The sequence below is a fragment of the Ascaphus truei genome, chromosome 19 (assembly GCF_040206685.1).
Source record: "Ascaphus truei isolate aAscTru1 chromosome 19, aAscTru1.hap1, whole genome shotgun sequence".
In the NCBI taxonomy this organism is placed as follows: domain Eukaryota; kingdom Metazoa; phylum Chordata; class Amphibia; order Anura; family Ascaphidae; genus Ascaphus; species Ascaphus truei.
In genome coordinates, this window is record NC_134501.1 from 39,411,944 (window position 1) to 39,418,969 (window position 7,026).

Here is a 7,026-nt window from a genome sequence, read left to right on the forward strand (position 1 = left end):
ACTTCGTCAGGGGTCTTAGGCACTTGCTGAATTTTACAGGCAGATCGTGCTGACGGCTCTGACGGAGGGTCCAGCCGTTAGAAGTGGAAGCTTTAGTTAACTACCTTGCTGAAATAGTGCCTCGCAGTGGTTGATAGAGGCATCATTTTCAGGAATCCTAAACGTACAGTATGAGCAAACCATGTGATAGGTCACATTAGTTCAAAAGGATGTAACATCACTTTAAGGGATGACGTCACATCCTTTTGAACTGATATGACCTATAACATGGTACAGCAACCAATGGGATTGTCTTCAATACCATTGACTGTATTACCATCTGATATAGCCATGTGGTTTTAAAGATGTGGCGCACCTCCCTTGGAGATGATGTCACATCCTTGAAAAAAAAAGTGTGGGGCACATAATACAGCATCCAATCGGATTGGATCTGTAACATCTGTCCCTAAAATGTGACGTCACAGGCCCTATATAAGGCCTGTACGTCTCATTTTACCTCAAGAAGCCGATGAGACAACCTCCTGTTGTGGATTTAACAAGGGGCTCTGGATTGAAAGAAGAAGATAGAATATTAAAGAAAAGATAAAAATAATTACAGCTGAAGATAGAAGATAAAAGAAAAACGATTTTTTTTTACCTTGTCTTCAAGGTGGATGGCATTTGATTGCAGGTGATGGCGTCGCAATACGAGAGCTTGCAGATACGCCGCGATTCGAAAGGTGAAGACTTCTAAAGGTAAATAAAATATTGAATGTATGAAAAAAAGAATTTTCAGGTTTTTTATTGTATTTATTTATTTTTATGTTTTTCATTGCCCATTGACTGCTAATATATTAATCTGTGAACCTTTAGGGTACAGATAAATACAGTGACAGCCAATGTATTTTTTGGCAAATGCTTGCTTTCTATTGATTGTTATTTTTTTTATTTCTGTTTATTATTTGGATTAAATGGTTTTGATTTTGGATGGCTTGTTTTTAGTACATTTTAGGATTGGTTAGAGTTTTACATTTATTATTTGTTTTGTTTGCTACTGGTTGAAAATAATTAATTGATTTGTTTGCTACTGGTTTTATTTATTTATTTAATTGATTGGTTGGATAGTTTTCATTTATTTGTATTCTTATGTTTTGGAATAACATAATTCTTTTGCTGTTTTAGTGATAGATTAATGTAATTGATGTGTAATTGAGGCTTTTTAGTTCTTTTATTGTTGGGGTGTTTAGGTGCTTGTGTATTTCTTTGATTATTGTGTATTTTTGGACTTATTTTTATTAGGTTGACCATTTAGTGATATAGTGACTTATCATGTCCATTTTATATGGGTAAGATATACCACTGTTCCATTCAATGGGTCCCGGGTGGGTATAGTGGTCCTGGGGTGGGTGGTTAGGCCTCCTGGATGGGAAGCGGGTGAGGGAGGGTTAACCCCTAAATTAATATAGAGGTTATTAACCGCTAAGCGGATTAAGGGGTCCATTAAATTATATTTTTTCTTGTATTGTTGCTGGCATCGGAGGACATAGTCCTGGAGTATGCTGACGAGGATGCCATTCATGATGGTAGGGGTAAGTAGAAAGGTTTCTTTAATTAATTTATGCTGGCTGCCTAATGTTTGATTTTATAATTGGCAAATTAGCTATTATCCATATGTGGATAATAGTTATTTTGCACATTAATGTACTGTATGTGTTGTGGGGGTTTGTTGATAGTAGAGGAGATGGGAAGTAGCATTGTTGTGTTTATTCTTGTTTCTTAGGGGCAGAGGTATTGAGTCAAGGGGGCAGTAACCCCAAGGGTGGGTGTTTTAGGTCATCCTGTTCCCACCGCTATGGTAGTGAAGGTGTTAACGCCTCTCACAACTGTCCAGGCAGGCCTGACCACCCACCCTTGGACTACTACCCATTTCGTCCACCCCCTTTGCCCCAAGAAGCAGCCAATTAATGTTTATCCCTTTCATTGCCTTTGCGGGAAGCTTTTTTAAATATAAATGTTATTACTAGTGTAGATGAGCAGGGGGTCTCCGGAGCTGAACCGCATTGATTTCAGGTCAGGGGACCCCCTAGTTCCCTAGATACAGGTCCTGTTATGGGGTGCCGGTATCTCCACGTGACTGTGGAAATAAAATGCATAGGAGATACCGGCACCCCATAACGGGGCCTGTATCTCGGGAACCAGGGGTTCCCCGGACCTGAAATCAATGCGGTTCAGCTCCGGAGACCCCCTGCTCATCTACACTACTATTAAAAATTATGTTAAAAAACTGCTCTCTTTGTGCAGCCCTCTCAGCTTGCAATTTTCAATTTGGCCCAGTATTCGAAGAAGAGATTACATAAGCGCTCATCAAATTAAAACTAAGCAGCCAATGTGGAACTGACTTACTACAATCTAAGTTCCTAAGACTTGGTGCCCCAGCCATTGTCAAACCAATTGCTTCCAGTGTGGAATGGAACGGGGACAACTCACTGGTGCAATATTCCTTGATTTTGCAAGGGCTTTCATCCTGGATCATGCTATCCTGCTTAACAAACTCCAGTGCTCTGGAATAGGGAAGCATGCTTTAAACTGGTTTCAGTCCTACCTATCAGGTAGATCCCAACATGTGTCCAGCTCTTGCTCTAACTCCAACCCCTTGGATATCACCTGTGGTGTCCCGCAAGGCTCTGTTCTGGGGCCCCTACACTTCTCAGTGTTCATCAATGATCTTCCCACAGCTTGTAAGGAAGCTTCAATACACATGTATGCAAATGACACAATCCTATATGAACATAGCCATAGCCACTCCGACCTTGAACACATACTTCAGTCTGACTTTTTGAGACTTGAAAATTGGATTTCCCAAAACAAACTGTTTTTAAACACTGATAAGACTGTAACAATGGTATTTGGGACCAATACTACATTTTTAAATCTTCCAGTGACTGAGCTCCATATCAGAACCAATCCTAACACCACACTAACTCCTGTTACTAGTTTTAAATACCTGGGCATATGGTTTGACTCCCACTTAACATTCGGGATGCACATTGATAGCCTGACATCCAAAACCTTTGCCAAACATGGTGTACTTTACAGGAACAAATCCTCCCTAAGTCTGTTGGTCAGAAAGTGTATTGCACAGCAGATGCTAATGCCAATTATCGACTATGCAGACAAAGGGGGCTATGCACTAAGCTCCGAGCTTTCGCGCCGGCCTGAAAAAAATTAGCACGTCCGATAATAAATAAAGCCGGCGGCGCGATTCACTAAGGCCCTCAGCCCATTTTTTATCGGACATGCCCAAAACTGGCTTATCGTGCGTGCAATGTATTTTCCCCCTGCTAGCGCACTGAAGCTTCCCATACGAAAGCTGATAGAAAAAAAAGCCGCTTGTAACATTTGCATGGAGATTTGCCATCTCCATGCAAGGCTGTTACAGGCGATCGTACAATTAATAAATACATTTTAATTATAGTGTACATGAGCAGGAGGTCTCCGGAGCTGAACAGCGTTGGTTTGAGGTCCGAGGACCCCCTACTTAAGGAGATACAGGCCCCGTTATGGGGTGCCGGTATCCCCTGCAGAATTTCAATGTCCCGGTCACGTGACGCGGATGCTTGAAAGTGCAGGGGATACCGGCACCCTATAATGGGGCCGTGTTCTCCTGAAGTAGGGGGTCCTCGGACCTGAAACCAACGCGGGTCAGCTCCGGAGACCCCCTGCACATCTACACTATAATTAAAATGTATATTAAAAAAATAATTAACAAACATCAATACATACCCCCACCCCCCCCCCCCTCCGCCCTAACACATACAGTACAATAATGTGCAAAATTACTATTATCCAGATATGGATAATAGATTACTTGCCCATTATTAAACACTGCATTAGCATACCTAAATAAAGTCAATAAAAACAGCAGCCAGCTAATCCAATGAATACAAGCAGTAACAACATCAACAGTGAATTAATTAAACCATTAACCAATGAAACCAATTAATTCCTAAACCAACTTAAAATGAATAGTAACACTAACCAATCAAACCAATTAATTACAACAACATTAATAAATGTAAACATTAAAAGACAAAGAAATACATTCAAACTATCTCTGAAAGAACCATAAAACGCATTAGCTAACATAATACAACATTAACTATAAACGAACACCAATCACAAACATTTTATCACATTAAGCATGAAAAAACAAACAATGACATCCACATAAGAAACTGACATAAAAAAAACAACAGCAATACCAAGCCAGAAATGCCCCCCAAATATTGTCATAATAATGTATTAATCTGTACCCTAAAGTGGTACAGATTAATATATTATCAGTCAATGTGCCTCCCCAAAAAATCAACAATCCAATGAAAAAACCTGTAAAAAAAGACTTATACAAACATTCAATATATTACTTACCATTAGAAGCGGTGGCCCTCCGACTCCCGGGGAAACAGGAAGCTCACGTACCTTGAAGGCCTCCAACAGCATCCGATGCCATCCGCCATGTAGATCCGGATCAGGTACCCCAATCTTCTTTTTTCTTTTTTTAATCAACTTCTTCTATCTTCATCTGTCACCATTTCTTGTTCTTCTTTATCTTCTTTCTTCATCTGTCAATCCAAAATACCCCATGTTAAATCCCAGCCGATGCTGTCTCGTCGGCTTCTTGGGCTCAAATGAGGCGTCACGGCCTTAAATAGGGCTTGTGACGTCACATTTAGCCTCAAAATGGTTAACAGCCACCTGATTGGCTGTTCAATCCATGTTCCGACTTTAATTTTTTTTTTTTTACATGACGTCACTTAAAGGGAATGATGCCAGCCAATCAGAATGGCTGTGCTTCATTTGCCTTTAAGATGACGTCACAAAATCCAAGATGGCCGGCGTCACATGGTATTTCAGCCAATCAGAGTGTGGAATTGGTTCCCACGATCTGATTGGCTGAAATACCATGTGACGCCGGCTTGGTGACGTCATCTTAAAGGCAAATGAAGCACAGCCATTCTGATTGGCTGGCATCATTCCCTTTAAATGACGTCATGTCAAAAAAAAAAATTAAAGTTGCTCTTAAAATGACTTATCACTGCTTAGTGCATAGCCCCCAAAGTATATAGCTCAGCACCCCAAACCCACCTTAGCAAATTTGGCTGCCTCTACAATTCAATATGCCGTTTTGTTCTCCAATGCAACTACAGCCGCGGCCCCTTTTATTCTAAAACATCACCACATTTTTCCTGGATTTTTTTTCGAATGCTAAGCAATTCTTTGGGTGCATGCCGCATTCATGTTGCGTTCTCAGCCACGGTTCATGCGCGGTTGATGCGCGGTTCATGCGTTTATTGAGAATGGTTCAGATTTAATTGGTTGCAATTCTTCGCGTGTCCGCCAGATGGCAGATATTCATGAATTGTAATGCGCATGTGCTTCAGTAATGTGTCGACTTGCAGGTGTTTTGTTTAAAAAAGATACCACAGTGGTCTATTGTAAATTGGCCTTGGGACTGAAGGAAGAGGTTACAATAATGTATCAATTTAGGCTTTTCATATTAAAGAAAGACAAGCACCAGTTTCTGGTTATTGTCCTGAGAGTCCCGCCATGAGTGCACAACTGCAGTCCGTGTTCCAAAAACCCGACAGAACGTACATGTGTTAATATGGGCCGTGATTAATGCAACAGATGATAAGATGGCAACAGTTGTTCAAATTTATCAGTATTTTATCGAAAACTATGACTTTTACACATTTTCGCCAGCTCCTCATATGTGGAAGCGTGCAATAAGGAAAAAGTTATGTAGCAATCCATGTTTTTATCGTATTGATCCAGAATTTATTGGAGGGTATTGGTGTGTATCACCGGGTTTTCTTGTATCTATGATCATGCAGATGGCAAAAGGCATCAGGTCGTGTTAAAACCAACTAAGAAACGACAGTCGCTGGCAAGCAATGTGCCAGCACCAGCACCAGCTTCCAATAACGGTCCCACCGTCAGTGACAACCCTTGCTGTCTGTCCATGCACGGATACCTGCAGCCTGAGCCGGATTTTGCGTGCAGTTTCGAGCAAGCTTGCATGTACCTAAGTGATTTCAAGCCTCATCAGCTGACTACAGGTGTAGTTGTCCAGCTGCCAACTGTCAACGTGTATGATCAAGAATACTGGACTGCCAGTGGCCCGGCGCCGGCGCCAGCTGAATGGGAAATTCTATGGTGAGTAATGTTGCCGTATTATTTTCTGTTTTTTTTTTTTTTTTTAAATATCAATATCGGTGTGATTCAAAAGTCAAGCGATTCTCCTGTAAGCAATATCATTGGCTGAGCGGCTTCTACAGTACTGCAGATACTGAACAATTGGTGGAACGCTAGGCGCATGTGCATTAGAACCTTATTGAAATGCATATGCGTGTCGTCACATGCGCATGTGAACAGGAGACGCCCCCCGAGAAAATTATTGGTGGGACTGGCTGGGAACGTCTTTAGGGGACTGACCATTACAGTAAAACTTTCTTTTTGTTTTTCCTCAGAAAAGATAACGGCAAATGGAGGGATTTCGATGGATAATATCGCTTTGTGTAACAATGCCTGCACATTGCTGAATCGGATTTAAAAAACCACGTACCGGACTTTATAGTTTAGTGGCCGTTGTTATTGATTAGGATCGAATACCTGAAACAGTATGCTGATGTTTTCAGACCGTACAGTATACAATACTTTTTTATATATACTGTATAATAAACCCGAAAAAATAAAAAGTATGCATTTATTCTACCTGTATTACAGTACATACAGTATGTGTCTTCTATACAGTACCAGTACATACTGTACAGTACAGTATGTGTCTTCTATTTTTTTAATACTCTTGTGATGTGCAGTACTGAGCATGCCTACAGTATACAGTACAGTATGCCTGGACAGTACTGTACATTCTAGAAACACTGAATTTTGTTACAGTATCAAAGGAGCCAATTGAACAATTTAAAACAAATCAACATGTTCTTTTATTGGTGCAGTAAGTACAAAAACATTTATTTACAAATACTG

General features: G+C 40.6%; 1 long non-coding RNA gene across 1 annotated transcript; it reads left to right on the plus strand.

The window, feature by feature from the left end:
* Window positions 1-1,509: 1,509 nt before the first annotated feature.
* LOC142470266 (uncharacterized) lies at window positions 1,510-6,635 on the plus strand. The gene is made up of 4 exons (XR_012789261.1): window positions 1,510-1,568; window positions 4,414-4,511; window positions 5,874-6,195; window positions 6,510-6,635. It is a non-coding gene; the product is annotated as an uncharacterized LOC142470266 (long non-coding RNA).
* Window positions 6,636-7,026: the final 391 nt, after the last annotated feature.